At 37.5% G+C, this 19,113-nt stretch overlaps 2 non-coding genes across 2 annotated transcripts; one reads left to right on the forward strand and one right to left on the reverse strand.

Moving 5' to 3' along the window:
* The first annotated feature begins 274 nt into the window (after nucleotides 1-274).
* LOC145641265 (small nucleolar RNA R71) lies at nucleotides 275-381 on the forward strand. Its single transcript, XR_014115320.1, has one exon. It is a non-coding gene; the product is annotated as a small nucleolar RNA R71 (small nucleolar RNA).
* A 5,918-nt stretch (nucleotides 382-6,299) lies between these two features.
* On the reverse strand, nucleotides 6,300-6,405 carry LOC145641098 (small nucleolar RNA R71). The gene has a single exon (XR_014115165.1). It is a non-coding gene; the product is annotated as a small nucleolar RNA R71 (small nucleolar RNA).
* Between the last annotated feature and the right edge of the window lie 12,708 nt (nucleotides 6,406-19,113).

The following is a 19,113-nucleotide window of genomic DNA, read 5'->3' on the forward strand; positions in this document are numbered from 1 at the left end:
AGAGTTAGGAGTAGTAGTAAGATTACCTAATTTTTGACAAATAGATGTTAATTGAGCTTGCAAAAAGGATATGCAATCGACATTATGCTTTCCTTTATTTGCAAACCTTCTCAGATTCCCGTATTGCGAATTGTGTATTGTCATATCTTCGATAACCTGTCCGGCATCGTCCACATTTAAATTCATGAATCTCCCAGTAGCTGCAGAATCTAGAACTGATCTAGATGAATTTCCAAGTCCATTGTAGAAAGCTTGGATCAATTGCCACTGTGCTAGATTGTGGTGGGGGCATTCTCTCTGTAGATTTTTGAACCTCTCCCAAGCCTCATATAAAGTTTCATCGGCCTCTTGAGCGAAGTTCTGAATAGCACTTCTTAGTACAGCTGTTCTCTCTGCAGGGTAATATTTATTATAGAAATTCAAGGTAAGAGTTTCCCAGTCAGTAATACCAAGTGCAGTTCTATTCAAACCATTAAACCATAATTTTGCTTTGCCACATAATGAAAAGGGAAAAAGAATCTCCCTGATTTGGTCCTACGTGACCCCAACTTGTCTAATAGTGTTACAATATTGGCAGAAATCTGCAATGTGAAGATGAAGATCTTCACCCTTAGCTCCACTGAATTGCTTCCTCTCTATCATAGTAATAAATTGGGGCTTGATTTCAAATTGAACTCCATCAAGAGCTGGAGTGGGAGTAAGGTGCGGAAAATCTATGAGCTTCGGCTGCGAGTAGTCACTAAGCTTCTTTTAGGCCGTCATCTCTGATTCTGAATCTGTAGGAATTTCTGTGTCGCTAAAATCAGAGGGAGGGTCTCTTCGATTGTTGTCTTCCTCAGAACCCGCCAGAATTTGTCTATAAAGGTTTCTTTGCCTATGAAACGAGCGCTCGATCTCAGGATCGAATGGAATGTAACCTGATCTGGAACACCTGGGCATAAACAAGGACCTAAAAGACAAATATGAGAATTGCCTCAAAGAACTAACGTTCTCTGAGACAAGAGGGGATAATCTAGACTACAAAAAATAATCAGAAAATAAAAATAAAACCGTTTTCCCGACAACGACGCAAAACTTTGACAAGCTCAAGTCGTATTCACCTAATCATAAATAAAACCTAAATCCACTAACTATGTAGATAGGGAAGAAGGGTCGAACCACAGGAAAACAGGTCAATTTATTCCTAATTAATTAGAAGCAATCTAAATTATCAAGTAACCAAATTTATTGAAAAGGAGTAATTAAACTATAAAGGTAAAAGTAAGAAGGGAATAAAAAGAAAGGATGTAAATCAATGAAGGGAAAACCTAGGGAATAGGTTCACTAATAAACAATATTCCGGGGCAAATCATAATAAGCAATCATCAAGCATCAATTAGTCAAATTATAAAGGGCTTTCGCTACGTATTACAATCACAGAGTTAATTTATCGGTATTAAATCTCATCTCTTGAATCTCGACTTAACCATTTATAAATTAGTCCGCCTATTGAAACTAAGCCTAAACATCAATTCTCATATGTCGAATCTCGAATTAATATTGCTAAACTCATACAATTAAATCTGGCCAAACCTAATTGCATAACATTAAATCAATTAATAGAAAATTAATCAAGCATTAATAATCAACAATCACAAATTACCCCTTCATATTATTTATTAGATCTCCATAAAGCCTAGAAATAAAACTACTCAAGCATAATTAAATCTAAACTAATCAAAACAATACAACAAGGCATGATGAAAGTATTAAAGAAAATAACTAAAATTAAAAGAGAAGAAATTGTTACCAAAAGAAATTTGGATTAAGGAATGGAGTTAAGAACAAAGTTGAGAGAATTTAAGAGAGAGAAAATATTCTAAGTAGAGAGAGAAATTCTAAAGGAGAAGGTAATCAAAATTATGTACAAAAGTCGTACTTAAACATCCCTAAAACAAATCCTAATTGAAAACTAAAAATCTCGATAATTAGGTCCTCTAAAAACACGCCCCCAATCGGGCCTGCCTTTTTTTTCTTCTCTCTTCCAGGGCAGCCGCGCCCGATCGAGATTACGCTCACCCGATCGGGTGCACCTTCTAGCTGGTGCATTCTTGTGCGCGCCCGCCCGATTGGGCGCAAGCTTGCCCGATCGGGCCCGACTTCTTCTTCGAGGCTTGGACTTCGATTGGGCTCGATTCTTCAGCCCAATCCGGATTTCCTCTTCGGGTCTTGAATACTCGATCCAAATGCCCCGGTATCACATACCGAGCCCTTAATCACCGGCCCAAACCGGTCCTGGGCTTCAAAGACGGTCGTGTCCTCCTAATGCTCGTAGTTGCTTCATGATAAACCCGGAAAACGCTCCAAATGTGCAATTTCCTACAAAACTTAAGCAAAACTACAAAAACACTAGAAAACACTAATTAATAATAAAAGTGGCTCTAAAGAGCCAAAAACACTACTAATTATGACCAAGGGACAGGGGTAAAACACTATATAAATTGGATATATCAACAGCCAAGCAAGAGCTTAATTGACATTGGAAGGGACGACTTACCACAAGGGATCATTGAATTAAAATTACAGCTTATCAACATTATTTAAAGTATTTTGTGTTTGACATGCCTTGAAGTGATGGTGAAATTTTATTTTTCGTTTTTTAATTAATTAGTTAACCCTTCATGTATCTAATGAATTGTGACTTGGTGTTTTAATCTACTACATTCTGTGTTTTAATCTAGATTTAACCATGTATTATTATGTCCAATTATATCATGTATTAATCTCCATAAATTTAATTAGATGCACATTTGAGTCTGGCTATGCACATTTGAGTTTGGCTACGTTCTGGCCGAATTTAATTAGATGTACATTGTTGGGCTATTTAGCGTCGGCCAGTATAATTTTTAGTGTGTATTGTTGGGATATAAACCGTGGCCCAATATCATTTAATGTTTATTAGTGTGTATTGTTGGGCTCTAAATCGTGGCCCAATATCATTTTTACCGTGTATTGTTGGGCTATACACTGTGGTCCAATGTCATATATTTTAGATTTTGGACTGATACCACTATCAAATACCTTGGCCCAATGTCAACTATTTTATATTTTGTCCTCATAGCAATTTCATATACCGTGGCCCAATGTCACCTATTTTATATTTTGGCCCACAATACCAACAATTTCAGCATTATCATATATTTGGGCCCACAATAATAGTTTAGCATTATTGTATATTTTGGCGCCGAAATACAACAATTAGTGTTTTAGGCTGGAATATTTAGGCCCACAATTTTATTTTACCATTTTAAATTTAACCATTTTATATTTTACAAGTATTAAATATTTTACCTATTTAATATAATTAACCCCAAAATATCAAAAATTTTGGCTCCGAAGTACTATTTACTGTTTTATGCTAGAAAATTTTTGGCAGTCTAAATGGCGCCATAGATTTCTGCCTATTTAATTGTGAGTCCCTTCCCACAACGTAAATGCAAATCAACATACTTAAACAGAAACTACAATTAAACTATACACTCCAATGATCTCCCCACCTGAAATACCTATAGATGAAACACAAAGCATGCAAATACATGCTAGAGACATTAAGAGAAGGCAGGGGAGAGGGTTTTGGATCTCCCATGAATGTAAACAAAAATTTGTTGTTTACAAAAACAGGTTGGTTCCAAATACTCTTGTTAAAACAACTACTCTTGCCGTCAATTACAGGCCTTCTAGGCCGGTTGGAGGAATCATTGAGATGGGTAAGGGGTTATTGACTGTTATACAGTCCGTCTAAAGTGTTGGAGAACAAAAACTCAACCTCCAATTAGTCACCGCTGCAACAGTTGCTGATTGGATTGTGCATGGGCGACGACCACCTGGTGACATATTGGTCCTTAACAAAAATTCCATTGTCCCAGCACACTTACCAGATCTGTCAGATTTGGCCCTATTAGCTATTCCCTATTACTTTGAAGATAGCAATACAGAGGATTATCATCAAACACGGCGGTAAAGATGGAATTGGCGTATAACATGTCATCCCGAGATGCGTGGAAAATATAGTAGATCCAAGTTCAATACTACCGACTATAATGGAAACGTGCTCCCTTCAACTGGGAACAAATCAAACAGAGATTAACAGCTACTCCGACAACTTGAAGGTTTTTAGGACAATGATGAGTGTCATTTATGACACTCATTTGGTTCTTTTTAGGGTAAATTTCATGTTATTCTATAGCTCCTTTACTTAGATTTTCCTTAATTTTACTCTTTATTCTTTTAGTTTGCATTTTCTTAGTTGGATTTCTTTCTTTATGCATTTCTTGGTTTATTTCGTTATTTTCTCTTTTATTTTCTTTTTTTCCTTTATTTTTCAGGTTAAGGTCGTTATCCAAGTTTCCCGAGGCCTCTTCCCAAGTTTGGCATTTATTAGGATGTCTAATGTTCTCCATTTGAAGCTTAAGCATGGAGAAGTGCAAGTTCCTAAAGTCCTTAAGCTGTGCATTCAAGCCGTAGGGGCATGATTTCTCGTGTTGAACTCACAAATATGGAGTTTAGAAACTGCAAGGTCTTGTGCTTATCAAGAGCATTAAGTGGATCGCACGAGGAGCATCGGCATGATAGGGAAGAGGGCTGCCCTGTTCCCAGGAGCAGGCGCGCGCGGATACGGCGCGACTGCGCCTGTATGGGTGTATGTTCCGTACCTAGATTTGCGCGGCTGCACTCTCCCTTATAGTTGGCCGTGCCTGTACGAGTTTATTTGGGGACGATCTAACTAATTTCTCTTAGTTAGTTTTACTATATATAAATTTTCTTTCTATTTTTAAAGAAATTTAAATTTTTCAGAATAGAATTAGAATAGAATTAGGTTAGTTTTTTAGAGAGATAAACTCTAGTTTATAGAAGAGAGAAATTCTTGATTGATGATTGAAGATTGATAATTCCAAGTGTTTTTCTCCATTGAATTGAAGCAAGTTTGTAAGGATTTCTTTACTTTAATGCAATCTTAGTTTTGATCTCAATTTCTTTGTTAATTGTTCAAGTTAATTGATTTTTGAATTGGTTTATTCTTGATTAATATGATGATGATGAATTTGTTGTTTAGTTTAGTTTTGATATTGATTTCCATGAATAGTGAGTAGTTTTCTTGTTAGGGAAATGGTGAAGCATATATGAGTAATGGATTTATGCTAATTGGGGGAATTTGATGGAGTTGATGTTGTGATTAAATTAGTTGATTGATTATGTGCATGTGTGTGTTTAATTTAGGAGTGATCAACCTAGTTACTCACACTAGATTGCATTGTAAGTTCACATTGATAAGGAAAATTGGTTTGTGGCTTACATTTGTCGATTGAGTAGGTTTGCAAGTTTCCTAGCTAGAGTCTCTCGTAGTTGGAGCTAGTTTGACATCTAGGAGATTAGTCTACCATACTCTCTTGATTGCTTAATTGATTTTCCCTCGCAACACTCGACTTAGTCATCTCCAATCCCAAATAGTTGAATTAATTACGAGTTTATGTGGATCCATACCCTAGTGCCTGATAAATATAATTTCATTTCGATTGTTTGATTGGTAGAATAGACACACCTCACTTTATTTCTTCGAAATAGCTTAGCTTTGACATTAGCATTCAACTCCCATTCCTAGTGGTTCGACCCTCGACTTACTCTATGCTTGGTATAGGGCTGTGTTGAGAGATTACAAATTTTGTTTTGACCAAGGGTAGATTAGTTTTCAACGACCTATTCTCCGCCCTAGATAAAATATGGCGCCGTTGCCGGGGGATGGCGTAGTTGTTTGCTATTATTGTTGAGTCTATTTCATTAAAATTCGAAAATACAAAAAGATTTTTCTCATTTTGCTACATTTGTAGTCGTGTTACGTTACTAATACTTTCCTTTGAGTTTGTTTGTGCAAGTTAACATGGGAGATATCCAAAGGGTTATATTGAAGAAATTGGGTACTCCGGGTGCATACAAGTATGAGAGTGGGATTGCTCCATTATTGATCCCGGATAGTGACTTTAAAATCAAAACGGCAATGATAACTTTGATTGAAAGGCAGCAATATAGTGAAGGAGTGAATGAGAGCCCCCTAAATCATCTTAAGGAGTTCAAGAAATATTTCATCACAATTAAGGTGAACGGGGTTGCTCAAGAATTCATAAGGCTTAAGCTATTTCCTTTCCCTCTAATTGGAAGAGCTCAAGAGTGGCTTGATAAGGAAGTGAAGCCTAATTCTTTGAGAATTTGGGATGAAGTCACCAAGGAATTCCTTTCCCGTTTCTTTCCTAAAAATAAAACGGCGGAGGCAAGAGCTTTGATTCAAGGTTTCAAGCAAAAATCTAGTGAAAGCCTTTATGAAGCATAGGAGAGATACAAAGAGTATCAACGTGAGTGTCCTCACCATGGGATCCCCACTTACCTAATCATTAAAATTTTTTTTATGGTGGTTTGAGTCCTCAAGGGAGGGCAAGTCTTGATGCCGGACCCGGAGGCCTAATCATGAATAAGACTGAGGAAGAGGTTGTAGGAATCATTTAGGATGTAGTTAGAAACTACAAGGAATGGCAAGATTGTGAGAAGGAGTCGATAAACAAGAGTAGTACAATGGGATGCTCAATGGAACAACTCAATGCTATCAATAATTTGTCGACTCAAATTTCGGATTTAGGAAAGGAGGTAGTTTCTATCAAGTATAAGCTCGAGAGCGCGACCTCACAAGCACCAATTCTTCCTTCCCAAATTAAGGGGAGAGGTACTTCTTCTTCCTCTAACTGTCTTCCTTCTTCTTGTTGCATGATTAGAGAATGTTGGTTTTGTGATTTGTGATGAATGAATGACCATGATGCATCTATTTGCCCTAATGTTCCTTGTAATGAATATGTGGGAGTGAGAATGAACATGTGAACTTAGTTGCTAATAACAATGTTGGACCTAGATTTGATGCTCAAGGGAATGTTGGAAGTAGGAATTATCACAACCAAATGAACTTTGATAATTATAACAAAAATGGCGGTTATAGAAACCATGGAATCAAAGGGAATTGTGGTAGCTATAACAACAACAATTATAATGGTCAAAGTTATGGCCAAGGATATGGGGACTATAACCAAGGTTATGGTAACCATAATCACGATAGTGGCCGAAATCAATGTAGAGGTAATTGGAACAATCAAAGTAGGGGAAATTTCCAATCGAATGTTCAAAGAGTTCCCCCACTTGGATTTATCCCGAATACCCAAGAGCATATTGATAATTTGTATGATCAATCATTTTCGTCTTGGAGTTTCTTAGAAGGTGTCATAGAGAAGCAAGCCAAATTGTTGGACACCTACATGACCCTAAGCAATGACAAATTCAATGATATGTTAACTTACCATAAGGGGTTGGGGACCCAAATTTCTCAATTGGATAGTGAGTTTAAGGAATTTACAAATCTTTCTTCTTTGACTTCACCAAGCTTAGATCCTAAGAGCCCTATGAATGCGATTGTGACTAGAAGTGGTCGGGTCCTTAAGAGTGAAATCTCTAAGAAGAGTGATGCTAAATATAGTCCTAGCAATGGTCAAATTGAGAATGAGGGAAATGAGAATACTCTAGTTGAGGAAGTCAATAAGGAACAAGTTGAGAAGGTGAAAGAGAGAGAAAGAGAAGTTTACAAGTCTAAGATCCCTTACCCCCAAAAGTTTAACAGGCACAAGTTAGACGAGCAATTTGGTAAATTTATAGAGATGCTTAGACAACTTCATCTTTCTCTTCCTTTTATCGATGTGATAGAACAAATTCCAAATTATGCAAAGTTCCTTAAGGAGATTTTGAGTGGAAAAAGAACATGTGATGTGGCGGAAATAGTTAACTTGACCGAGAATTGTAGTGCAATCATAATGAACAAGATCCCTCCCAAGTTGAAGGATCCCGGAAACTTTTCTATCCCTTGTGCTATTTATAAAATGCAAATTGATAATGCCTTGTGTGACTTAGGAGCTAGTGTCAGCATTATGCCATATTTGTTATATCAAAGACTAGAGAAGGGAGAACTTTTACCTACCAACTTTACCTTGCAATTAGCCGATAGATCAATTGGGATCCCAAGGGGCAAGGTAGAGGATGTTCCCTTAAGGGTAGGAAAGTTCATCATTCCGGTAGATTTTGTGGTCCTTGACATAGATGAGGATTCTACAATTCCTATTATTCTTGGTAGACCATTTCTTGCTACTTTTGGTGCTTTGATTGGTGACAAAAGTGCTAAGATTTCACTTAAAATTGGAGATGATGGAGTTGAATTTGATTTGAATGAAAGTATGAAATATCCTTCTTCATCTCTTGAGAATTGTTTGAGAGTTGAAATTTTAGATAATCTTGTACATTCAATGCATGAGCACTTGCTCACAACTAATGATCCTCTTGAGTGTGTTTTGTTAAACAAGGAAAAGATAGGTGCTCCTAGCAAGAACATGGCTTTGTATGAGAACTTGTTAGATAGGAGTGTTGAGGGAAGTGATGAGCAAATTTGCATGAAAATCTCAAGCCAAGAGGCTTTGCAAGCGGCTTCGACCAAGGAAGGTAAAGGTGTTCCTATGGTAGAGCTCAAAACTTTACCATCACACCTTAGGTATGAATTCTTAGGCCCAAATTCTTCTTACCCCATGATTGTTAGCGCATCTTTGAGTAAAAGCCAAGCTCAAGCGTTATGCGTGTTTTAAGAAAGCACCAAGGTGATTTGGGTTATACCATTGATGGCCCCAAAGGTATAAGCCCCGCTTTATGTACACACCACATAACCCTTGAGGAGGGTGCCCTTCCTTCTATTGAACGACAACGGAAATTACATCCCCAAATGGGGGAGGTAGTGAAGAAAGAGATTACTAAGATTTTAGATGTGGGAATCATATTCAGTATCTCAAGCTCTAGATAGGTCTCACCCATTCATGTCGTTCCAAAGAAGGGAGGCATGACCGTCGTAAAAAATGAAAAAGGTGAGTTTATTCCAACAAGGATGGTCACCGGTTGGCGGATGTGTATAGATTATAGACGTCTAAACACATCCACAAAGAAAAATCACTTCCCCCTTCCTTTCATTGATTGAATGATTGAAAGACTAACGAGGCACAAGTACTATTGTTTCCTTGATGGTTACTCGTGATTTTTTCAAATTCCTATTCATCCCAATGACCAAGAGAAAACTACTTTTACTTGTCCCTATGGTACTTTTGCCTATAGGAGAATTCCATTCGGCCTTTGCAATGCTCCCGCCACTTTCCAACGGTGTATGATGAGTATCTTTGAAGATATTTTAGAGGAGGAGATGGAGGTGTTTATGGATGATTTTTCCGTAGGTGGAATTCCTTTGAAGCATGCCTCGAAAATCTTGAAAAGTGTTTGGCATGATGTGAGAAAGTGAACTTGGTGTTAAATTGGGAAAAATGCCATTTCATGGTTGAAGAAGGAATAGTCCTTGGGTATAAATAAAACACAAGGGCATAGAGGTTGACAAGGCGAAGATTGAGGTTATCAAAAAGTTGCCACCTCTGGTTAATGTGAAAGGTGTGAGATAATTTTTGGGCCATGCCGGGTTCTATAGAAGATTTGTTTAAGATTTTTCACTCATTGCAAAGCCCCTCAATGATCTTCATCAAAAGGATGCCGAGTTTGTATTCGATGACAAGTGTTTGGAGGCATTCAATAAGTTGAAGAAAGCTCTAATCTCCACTCTAATTGTTCAAACGCCAAGATGGGATTTGCCATTTGAGTTGATGTGTGATACAAGTGATACGGCTATTGGAGGAGTTTTAGGTCAAAGAGTTGATAAGAAACTTCATGTGATTTATTATGTGTCCAAGACTCTAAATAGAGCTCAACGGAATTACACTACAACGGAGAAAGAGTTCTTGGCTATTGTTCATTCCTTTGAAAAATATCGTTGCTATTTGTTAGGGTCCAAAACAATAGTGTTCACCGATCATGCGGCCCTAAAATACCTTTTGGGAAGAAGGATTCAAAGCCAAGACTAATTGGTTGGGTGTTAGAGCTTTTAACTTTTGACCTTGGTATTAGAGATAAGAAAGGAGCGAAGAATGTAGTAGAGGATCATCTATCTAGACTTGAGGATTTTTAAGTTCAAGATGATAGGTCTCCCATTGAAGATAGAATGTTAGATGATTCTTTGTATGCTATAGATGTGAAGGAACTCCCATGGTTTGCCGATTTGGTGAACTATCTTGCTTGTAGGGAGTTTCCTCCTTCATTTTCCAAGAATCGAAGAAAGAAGCTCAAAAGGGAGGATAGGCATTATGTTTGGGATGAACCGATTTTGTATAAAAGGGATGTTGATGGGTTGTTGAGGAGATGTGTTCCAAATGAGGAGTCGCCTACTGTATTGAAGATGTGCCACTCGGATCCGAGTGGGGGTCCCATGGGTGTCTCAAAAACGGCTTCGAAGGTGCTCCAATGCAGATTATGGTGGCTAAATCTCTTCAAGAATGTTTGGGAGTTTTTCAAGAGTTGTGACCGATGCCAAAGGACCGGAAACATTTCAAAGAGAAACGAAATTCCCCAACAACCCATTCTAGAGTTGGAAATTTTTGATGTATGGAGAATAGACTTCATGGGTCCTTTTCCTACTTCATATGGGAATCAATATATCCTTGTTGTCGTCGATTATGTGTCTAAATGGGTGGAAGTTGTTGCTTTACCTACAAATGACCATAAAGTAGCAATGAAGATGTTAAAGAAGATAATTTTCCCACGATTTGGCATTCCAAGGCAGTTATTATTGATAATGGATCTCATTTTGTTCATAGCACCTTCCGCAAGACGTTGAAGAAGCATGGAGTTAATCAACATTTCGGGCTCCCCTATCACCCTTAAATTAGTGGGCAAGTCAAAGTGTCTAACAGTCAAATCAAATTGATTCTTGAGAAGACGGTCGCAAGAAATAGGAAGGATTGGTCGGATAAGCTAGATACTACTCCTTACCGCTTAGTTTATGGGAAGTCTTGTCATCTTTCGGTCGAACTTGAGTATCGTACTCATTGGGCTATTAAGAAAATCAATTTCGATTTGGCAAGTGCAGGTGAGCAACATTGGCTTGATCTCCATGAGTTGGAAGAACTTTGATTGGATGCATATGATTGTGCAAGCATGTACAAGACTCGCACTAAGGAATTGCATGATAAACTTATTCAGAAGAAGGAGTTCAATGTTGGTGACAAGGTCCTCCTTTACAATTCTAGGATGAGATTATATCCCGAGAAGCTATTGTCTCGTTGGAGTGGTCCTTATGTTGTTCAAGAGGTTTTTCCTAATGGCGAGGTTGAAATATCTCCTTTGGATTTTTCAAGAATTTTCAAAGTCAACGGTCATAGGCTCAAGAGCTACTATGATGGAGTTTTTGTGGGGGTTGTTCATGATATGAATCTCTATGATCCACCTTGAAGGGTGGAGAACGTCAAGCTTATGACATTAAACAAGCGCTTTTCGAGAGGCAACCCGAGTTTCTAACCATTTTATCTACTTTCCTTGATTTTTGTTTTCTTTTTGTTGTTTCTATTCTTATTTGATTTCTTTTCTTGATTGTGTTTTTAGGTGGTTTTTATTGGATTTCCAATAATTTTGGTGCGTATTTTGAAGAGAGAGTGCTCAAGTTGATGAATTAGAAGTATGATTAAAAAAAAAATTGAAGTTTGGTGGGTTCAAATGATGGGTTCATAAAAATCTAGTGTTGAACCTACATTCTTGGGGTTTAGAAACTGCTTGCCTCAACCTTCATCATGATCATTTCCCTTGTACTCACCAATGTGCTCACGAGAAGGGATTCGGAAGATCGCATACCCAGAAGGGTGTGGGCGCGCACGACTATGGCGCGGCCGCTCGACCCTATGGCTCAGGTGCGCACCCCCTGTTGTTGCTCCTTAAACGCACCGACCTTCTATCTTTTTCTCTCTCTTCTTTTCATTTCATTTTCACTTGGTTTTTGTTCAAGCATCATCACCATTTTCCTTCATTATTTTACTACTGAAATTTGACCATTTTTCACTTCATCTAGTTGCTTTTTACTCTTAATCCCCACTCTAACACTTTCATTGTGATTTTCTCTTTCCTAAAGTTGGGATTTTTGGGTACCCTTTGGTTTGGGGTTTGTTGCTTGCATTTTGGCATAATTGTGTTTGTTAGTGCTTTGTGTTCCATTTCTTTGTAAACTCTCATCAATCTAAGGTATGATTTCTTCATTTTTATTGATACTTATGATAAATTTTCTACCTTGGTTGTTCATGAGTGTTTAAATTGATTTGGTTATACTCTCATTATTGTATCCATATTGTTTACTATCTCGTTCATTTGTTGTGTTAATGATGAAATTTTGGTGATTGTATGAACTTGTGGTTGATGATTTTGCTTGACCATACTATAATTTTGGCACTACCTTTGTTTGATTTATAGTTTGATTATTTTGATATGGAAATGTTAATGTGCATAGTTTGTTTTTGATGATGGTTTGGTGTGTTTTGCATACTTGTGGTTCATGGTCCTTACTCACTAGAGCATTTTTCAATTATATGTGTAGAATGGTTCCTCTCTGTCGAGCTAAGAGGGCTAGATGCTCTACCTAAAAGTTGAATGGTTTGAGGATGGATGCTTTTGGCTCGAGCTAAGAGTACGTGTTTGGGATCATTGGGGATGTTGTCATTTGATCACTTGTTTGTTGATTGGGAATTACATGTTCGACTTGCATATTCGTTCCACTCTTTATTTTCCTACTTTTCCTTTATCTATGTTTTTCTTTTTCTCCTTTCTTATCTTTTATTTTTTCTTTCTTCTTGTTTTTGGTTTTTGGTATGTTTTGAGGCTTTGTTTGTCACTTATTGTTTTTCTTTTGAATTGGACTATATACAACCAATTTTTTCTTTTGAATGTACATCTTCCTAAATGGTATGGGTATGCACGGTTTGAGAATATGCTTGGTTGACTCTAGGATAGGTGTATGCTAAGGTAGCATGTTTTAGAACTAGGAGGATCATGAAACCGGATTCTACTTGTTTGTTGGTAGTTGCTTCCTATGGTCGATTTGACACCTATAGTGAGTTTTTGCTACATCCATGTGAGGTTCAATCAATTTTCAAGCCTTCTACATATTTTGCAAGAGCGGCACGGATCCTTGACTATTGCGGACCTAATCTTGAATCTTGACTCATAATTCTCAAACACGAGACCGAACCATCTAGGGATGACAAAGGCATCTTTTCGGGGTGGTAGTTTTTCTTTTTCTAGGTTCAATCTTCTTTATTTTAGTTCATTGGGTTTTCATTTGCCTTCTTGCTAACCACTTGAGCCTTTTCCCTTATTTTCAAGCCACATCGTTAGAAGTTTGAGCCTTTTGTTTCTCTTTGTTCCATTTTTGGTTTTTGGGAAGCAAATGGCCATGTTTTTGGAGTTAGTGGTATATAAGTATGGATATTGGTTCATTTTGTAAGCAAGCTTGTGTTTTGTTTATATTTGTGTGAATAATGGCAAATGATTAATTGTAAAAGTCGTCCTAAGTAAAAAAGGCAAGGACTTAATAAATGATTAATTGTAAAAGCCGTCCTAAATTAAAAAGGCACGGACAATTACTTTTAAATAAATGAAAAAAAAAGAGAAAGTTGAATATGAGAAAAATCCAAAAATATTTTGATGTGACTCTTTTCCTCTTCAAGAATTAAGGACAATGCTTACTTTTAGCTTGGGGGAGAAGCGTTTACGCTTTTTGTATATATGCTATTGGATATAGCTTTGAATAAGCTTGGGGGTGTTAGTTTGTTTTTGTTTGGTGACTTCTCGGTTTTGGCGTCGAGGTTTGGCCAATCTTTGCTTCATCAACTAGGTTTATCAACAATTTTAAAATTTTTGCATACCTCTAACCTTTTTCCCTTACGTTACAACCATTGGTAAAGACCTTTCGTCTTAGAGGTTGAGTCAAATTTCGAGGGAGGGAATTATGAGTTAAAGCCTAAAGAGAGGGGATGCATAGTCAAGACGTCGTGTAACCCAAAAATGTGTTCTTTTTCGGCTCCTTTGAGGAGCTATTGAGATGCTCATTAGAGGGAGATTTGAGACTATAGGGAGAACGCGGTAAGATCGAACGGGATGAACGTGAATTGTGATAACTAGTTCTCTATGCTTAGCATACTCTACGTTTCAATGAACCTCAGATATCCTAAAACGTGCATACCCCTATTTGCTTAAGAAAGATGTTTATTCATTTGAAATGTGGTCTTTTTGTAAAGTCCAATTCGTAAAAGTTTCAATTTTGTTTTTCTTTCTTTTACTTTCCTTTTTGTGGTTTGCCTCATGTATGTTGGTGGAGAGTTATAAGTTAAACTCTTAGAAAACCTTTACGAGACCTCACTCGTCCTCAAAGGCGACTTTGGGTTTTAAAGGGCTTGTTGTAGCTAAAAACAACCGTGATTCCTACGTTAGTGTGTCTTAGTGTATATTCCCGTCTTATGTCTTTCTTTTTCTTTTTGAATAAGTCTTTCATCCTTATTCTTTCTTGCTTTGTTTTGCTCGAGGACGAGCAAAATTTTAGCTTGGGGGAATTTTATGAGTGTCATTTATGACACTCATTTGGTTCTTTTTAGGTGAATTTCATGTTATTCTATAGCTCCTTTACTTAGCTTTTCCTTAATTTTACTCTTTATTTCTTTAGCTTGCATTTTCTTAGTTCGTTGGACTTCTTTCTTTATGCATTTCTTGGTTTATTTCGTTATTTTCTCTTTTATTTGCTTGTTTTCCTTTATTTTTTAGGTTAAGGTCGTTATCCAAGTTTCCCAAGGCCTCTTCCCAAGTTTGGCATTGATTAGGATGTCTAATGTTCTCCAATTGATGCTCAAGCATGGAGAAGTGCAAGTTCCTAAAGTCCTTTAGCTATGCATACAAGCCGTGGGGGCATGATTTCTCATATTGAACCCACAAATATGGAGTTTAGAAATGGCAAGGTCCCGTGTTTATCAAGAACATTAAGTGGAGCGCACGAGGAGCATCGGCATGATAGGGTAGAGGGCTTCCGTGTTACCAAGCGCGGGCGCGCGCGGCTAAGGCGTGGCCGCGCGTCCTGGTGGCGTGGCCGTGCCTCTCTCGAGCGCGGTCGCGCCTGTATGGGTCTCTATTCCGTACCAAGATTTGCGCGGCCGCGCTTTCGCTTATATTTGGCCGCGCCTGTACGGGTTTATTTAGGCACAATCTAACTAATTTCTCTTTGTTAGTTTTACTATATATAGATTTTCTTTCTATTTTTAGAGAAAGTTAAATTTTTTAGAATAAAATTAGGTTAGATTTTTAGAGAGAGAAACTCTAGTTTGTAGAAGAGAGAAGTTCTTGATTGATGATTGATGATTGAAGATAGATGATTCCAAGTGTTTTTCTCCATTGAATTGAAGCAAGTTCGAAATAGCTTAGCTTTGACATTAGCATTCAACTCCAATTCCTAGTGTTTCGATCCTCGACTTACTCTATGCTTGGTATAGGGGTGTGTTGAGAGATTACAAATTTTGTTTTGACCGAGGGTAGATTAGTTTTCAACGACCTAGTCTCCACCCTAGATTTGACAAACGATTCATAAGGCTTAAAACAGCTACCCGCTAGTTGGACTTGGTTATATGGAAATGTATTTGATGGCCAGAAAGTCACACTTCAATTCACCGTAGCTAATTCATCAACTGACAAAGGGGGGTTGAGGGTTATGGTTTGGAATTGCAGGGATATGGCAAGAAATTCATTTCTACCTTAATTCAAGCACTTGTACGAGCTACACTTACCTGAATTGGTTGTTTCAACAGAGACTAGGTGTTATGTGCAAATGAGTCGTTTCATTTGTAATAATGTCAACTTCTACCGGTCTTTGGGCCGTTAAGAGTTAGGGGTAATTAGAGGGGTGTTCCTGATTTTTCGGGATAAGAAAGAAACAATCCATAGTGGCGAAGAGAACCAGGTGATGAATGTTTGGAACATTGTCTGTGCTTAATTCTGATGTAATGTTCTTTGCTATTAGCTCCTAATATTGATTATATAGTTTTTAGTCTCAGTTTTATGCCATATGGTATTTTACTTAGATAGTGTATTGCAATTTTGCTTATGTAAGTTTGCCATGTGGTTTAACTGTATTGCATTTTAATTAATGATCAAGCAAGTATTAAGTATTGTACGTTATTGCAACCAAAGCCAAACATCATTTGTTTGTTCAAAAACCAACCAAACCTCTTCATGAAATGGGCCAGCCTTAACCATAATATTCCAAAACCATAATCTGGCCCGTTGCTTTACGGGCCTATTCTAAAAAGGGAGGACTCTGATAGGGTGGCACTCTAAAATGGGCCCAAAGTTGTGATTTGGAATTATTGGCCCAATGTTATAGTACTAAATGAATGGAATGATTGGGCCAATGTTATAATACAAAATGAATGTTATTATTGGGCCAATGTTATAATACTTCTAAATGAATGGCATAATTGTTCCAATGTTATAATAGTAAATGAATGGTATTATTAGGCCAATGTTATAATAGTAAGTGAATGATCTTATAATAGTAAATGAAGTATTGGGCCAATGTTATAATATTTAGTAAATGATCTAATAATAGTAAATGGATTATTAGGCTAATGTGTTTTTTAGAGGGTAGACTAAATCTTGCCCAAACTACATCATATTAAGGCTCGTTGCTTTAAGGTGCTTTAAGGGTTCTTAAAAGACAACACATCATCTTCTATAAGGCTTCCTTCAACTTTCTTCTGTACGAACCTTTGTCTTTCCACGTTTTTCTTCCTTCAACCATGGTTTCCAACTATGAAACGTACAACTCTGGGACGCCATCACCACCTGATACACCAACAATCATAGTTAACCCCTTGGCCACTCTTCCTGACACTTCATCTCCACCGCGTAATCAGCAAGTTATCCACACATGGAGGACCCATGTGTCTGAGCTCACACCCCCATCGACTGGTATATCAGACCTAAACCCAAACAAAATTCAATTTATGATGGAGACATATCAAATTAAAGATGTAAACATAGTTCCTGATAACGTACTCTGCCGGATAATTTGCAACCCTTAGAAGGTACCTGATGAGTGGAAAGAAATGCAAATGCTGTCGAATGCTGGAGATCTACACCCGGCCCACCTCCCTAACATTTCTGAATTGGTTTTACTCCGTGAGCAAGTGAAAAGGCTGTTTTTCTGTCTGATGGCTAAACTGAATGAAGAGGACTCTAGGGATGTAATCCCGCCGGAATTTGCCTACATTCTGGATCCTCCTCCCGTCCGGCCACCTGTCATTGAAATGATTCATGTTGAGTATGTTGCAGCGACAATGAATACAAGGAGATGGTCAAACGTTGTGTTGTTATTCAAGGCTATTCGGAGAGAAAGGTAAATTCAATTCAACATACAATGGGAGGGAGCTGCCGATCAAGAGAGACCTATTCAGTTATCGTTTGTTCCGAGGTAGTACATTCTAATAGATCCGGCAACTGGCCAAGAGACTGATTTCCTACAAGGTATTACTCATGAAGATGATATGCATGCCTATCCGTACCCACCCATAACCCCTAACACTACCATTCTGTACTAGAATGCAAGGGGAATAGCAAGGGCCTCTTTCAGCAAGCACGTATGGGCCTTGATCAACCAACACCATCCACACATGATGGTTATTTATGAACATCGAGTATGCAGGGCACACACTAAAAGATCATCCGTACACTCCCATATGATAGGTCGTTGATGGTGGACCCAGACGACATCTCTACCGGAATTGTCATACTCTGGCTGTCAACATACTTGTCCTTCTTACCAATCAGAACCACAAGCAAGGGTGTCCAGGGCCTCATTGAAGTACTCTAATATGCTTAATATACTCTAATATTCTGAACATGCTTAAATATAACCATAACCACATGTTCGTGCCTACATTGTAGGGGCCAGGGATGTAAAGCTTTGTAGCATGAACAATGATCCTAATTTCGTAAATAAAGGGTGCTAACTTGTGAAGATCGTGCCATGGTGTAGGTAGTGCGTTGGTTGTTGCAATGGATTTTTATCAACAAATGTTTTGTAACCCCACAGCTAATATGTTCTAACAACTATGTAATGCTCTGGGGTTGTAATGTACTTATTGTTATCAACTATTATCTTTGATGGAAACCTATTATTGTAATTTACTAACGGCTTATATCTTTGATGACAAACCTATTAGTGTTATTACATTAATTAGTATTATTACATTCGATCGTGTGTATAATAATTGTTATTAATTGTTATTATTCCAAATGAAAATTTTATAATGATACACTCATAATAATATTGTACAAAGAATGGACTCAAACTGTTAATTTTACAATGAAAATTGTAGCAGCGTAAGCTACCATAGTGTCTCTTAATCATATCCTTCTAATAAATAAGTCGTCACAATCGGTTTCCTCTTGTTGAACATTGCATATCCTTTCACCAACCCGTGCAACAAGGAAATAGAGTATTAGTAAAAAAAACAAACAATATAAAAACAACTTCAAATAAAGCCAAACTAGAATACTTATTGTTAAACATGCTAACCTCCATAAAAAGGACAGATTCCTTAGGTACCAAATTCCGGACAAAACAGGGATTTGTCGCGCATTTAATCCTCCTTGCCTTAGAAGGTTTGAAAATGTATGGGATCTCCTCGTTAGACTGTAAACAATAAAAAAACAATAAAATTCACATGCATTACTGACTATTCTTACTTCTGAGTCGAGTATAAGAGTGATTTATCACAAACCTTAATTAAATTCGGACCATTACTATCCCTAGCCTCCTTTGTATGACTCTCTCCATATGCAACATCAATCATCTAAATTTGTACACCGTTCTTCAGATAAATCATACTTTCTTGAAAAAACCATACCAACATCGTCTTGTACTAGACTCACCCCCATTTTACCAAAGTCACAATCACCGGAGTGACGATTAAGCCTTGCAACTAATCCAATTTCCCGCATATTATCCTAGGAAAAACACCCCATCGCAGCGGCACCATATTCAGCCTGTCCATGTACATAATCTGCTCACATATTAACACAATTTATACACATTAAAAATTAAACAAATTT

The sequence above is a fragment of the Chenopodium album genome, chromosome 7 (genome assembly GCF_948465745.1).
Source record: "Chenopodium album chromosome 7, dcCheAlbu1.1, whole genome shotgun sequence".
NCBI lineage: Eukaryota > Viridiplantae > Streptophyta > Magnoliopsida > Caryophyllales > Amaranthaceae > Chenopodium > Chenopodium album.